Here is a 2962-nt window from a genome sequence, read left to right as displayed (position 1 = left end):
TCGACGAATTTTTGCAGGGCGAGGCGCCTCACGGCGAGCGCGACCTCCAGGTGGACATTCTTCGTGGCGTCGGCGGGCAGTCGCCGGGCCACCAGTGCTTGAAAGAGGTTCTGGCCATGGAGGCCGATTAGGGTGGTAGGCAATGAGGAGCCCGGGCGCGCGGGCTGGAGGAGTACGGCGATGTCGTCCGCGAGCTTCTTGAGGACGGTGAACTTGTTGGTGGTGGCAACGATCATCTGGTCCAACTAAGAGTCGTAGTTGGCGTCGACGGTGGCCATCCACCAGCCGGTCTCCAACACCATCTGGAGACGATCCTCGGTGCCATGCCGCAGGGCGACGTCGTGGACCATCTGGCACAGCCGCTGGCCGCTCGCGCGCATCGCCGCCATGGGTCTGGAGTGAGCTCTTTTGCGCTTAGTGTAGGTGCTTAGGAAAATGCTTAGGTGCGTACGATGTGGAGATGCATTGGAATGGAGGGGCGCCTTTATATGAGGGCAAACTGCGTTGCATTCACATCGTGTAGACTCTTTTCCCGGTCCTCCTCCCATTACTTCCCTCATGCATTAATTGAAGGAGTATGCATTGGCCGTTCAACATTTCAGGAATCGCTACTCCCTCGCTCGTCTGCATTAAAGCCGTATCGGGAACTGCGCCGCCCGCTGTCAAATCGAATAGTACTGCGCCGCCCGCTGCACGCCCGGCTGAACACGCCTCCTCGCCTCCATCAAACCCCTCCGTTAAACCCGCATGCAAACCGAGAAACCTACTCCGGCCACACGTCCGTTCATGAGCGGGCCGGAATTAAACGCAACACCGGCCGAGCTCTTCCCGTCCGCCCTCAGTTTAAACGAGGCCAGACGCCGGCCAAGCTCCTACCGTCCACCCTCTATTTACACGAGGCCAGACAGATAGCGGGCAAGAATCGCACCCCTCCGCCGCTCCCCCATCTCCGCCTTCACCATTTTCTCCACTCTTCCGAGGAGCCGTTCTCCAGCATATTACCCGGCTGGGTGGCCCGCCGAGCCCTCCGGATACGGGCGAGGCCGCTCGGTGCTTCACCAACCTTGCTTGGCCCGACAGAGCCAGTTGCCGCCCCAAGCAGGCACGTGGTTCAGCAACTTGCCGCTCCAGTTCAGCTCGATGAGGAGTGGCGAGTTGCTCCACGCTGGCACGGCGGTGAGCACACCAGTACAGGCGTCGTCACTGCCGCGTCGTACCGCACCTCCCGTGTCTGTGGGCGCGCCTCCCGTGCCTGCGGCAGCGCCATGCAGGCAGAGACAGAAGCCGGGTGCATGGACAGCGACGAGTCGGTGGCCAGCTTCTCCGTGTCCGCCACCATCATCGAGGAGAAGTAGAACACGGGAGGCCGCCGCCACTTGGGTCCCATGAAGGCCACCGCCGAGGCGACGACTGCGCATTCAGGTGGTTTCTCTGCTTCTTCGTCTCTTCCGAGGACCTTTGTCGACCCCGCAAAGTGTCTGCCGGACATGAGTAAGACAAAGGGATCCGCGGGCGGCCATTTAGATTATGTACTCCCTCTCCAGCTAGCGGGAAATTTTTGTTCTAAGAATGGATAAATTGTATGTATCTATAACTAAAATAAGTCTAGATACATCCATTTCTAGGACAAATATTTCCGGACGGAGGGAGTATTAATTATACCAAGATAGCCGGATTGGCACCGCTTAGTTCATGTAAATTTAATGAAATCCATCATGTTTATATGAAGATCCGGCTTTTTTATATGAAATCCTTCATGCTTATATGAAATCAGTCCGTGTTTGCACGAATTTCATCTGGTTGGTTAGAGTTGTGAAAATGTATGCCGCTGGCGTTTGATGTCGTCCTCCGCGGAAGGAAACGGGAGGAAATTTGCCGGCTGCCGTTGGAGATGCTCTTATGCTGGAAATAATAGAGTGACATCCAATCCATTTGAGTTAATTGCGTGTATGATTGTCCCTCTATAAAAGTTAATTGCATGTACAGTGTACACGTGACTTGCAGGGTGGCTACAGCTTCGTACATAAAGTTAAAAAGAAACAAGTACATCCTTAATCTTGTATTCTAAGTACTCTGTGGGTTCCACTGTCAGTACAGTAGCGAAATAACTATATATTAAATAAGTAATATATAATATAAAAATCTAAAGTTAAAGACAGAATTCAAACTCATGTCATCGCGTTGCGAGCATCCGGCGCTAACCAGTCCAGCACATTTTTGTTGTAGACCATGCTGCTGATATATCTCCGTGTCTACTCTTATACTCCATCCGTTCCTAAATATTTGTCCTTTTCAGATTTCAACTAGACTACCACATACGGATGTGTATGTAGACATATTTTAGAGTGTAGATTCACTCATTTTGCTCCATATGTAGTCACTTGTTGAAATCTCTAAAAAGACAAATATTTAGGAACGGAGGGAGTAGAAAACAGAGTTGGTGATGATGGTGTGCGTGCCATCCTGCAATATAGGCCGTCGGATTTATATCTAACGGATAGGAAGAAAACTATGGCAATTTTGCAAAAATTTACCCACACCCCTCTCCACGTTCGCAAATACGTACGGCCTTCCCTCGTTCATCCTTTTCTCTCACAAGATAAAATAATCATACAAATGCATCTTGATTTTCCGTGCAACGCACGGGCATCTAGCTAGTTTCTTTTAAAATAGTTACTGCGATAATTGGGTTGAAGTGATATATTTTATGTCTGCCCCGAATGATTTCGGATTCACTAGTAGTAACAAAGAAAAGGTAATTAACAGAAAACAGGGTGAAAACTATCACATGAGGCTGGTAAAAACGAGGCACACTGGGTTCAGCGTCATCGTCACTACAGCTATGCGCACGCGAGAAGTCTACATATCGAGGGGGCTACTGAGCGAGGCACAGAGACACAATGTTTGAGAGAGAAACCAATTGACAGATTACGATCAGATTGAATTGTCACCCTTCTGCTGT

Source organism: Triticum aestivum, chromosome 4D, assembly GCF_018294505.1.
Source record: "Triticum aestivum cultivar Chinese Spring chromosome 4D, IWGSC CS RefSeq v2.1, whole genome shotgun sequence".
NCBI classification, from domain to species: domain Eukaryota; kingdom Viridiplantae; phylum Streptophyta; class Magnoliopsida; order Poales; family Poaceae; genus Triticum; species Triticum aestivum.
This window is presented reverse-complemented; position numbering follows the sequence as displayed.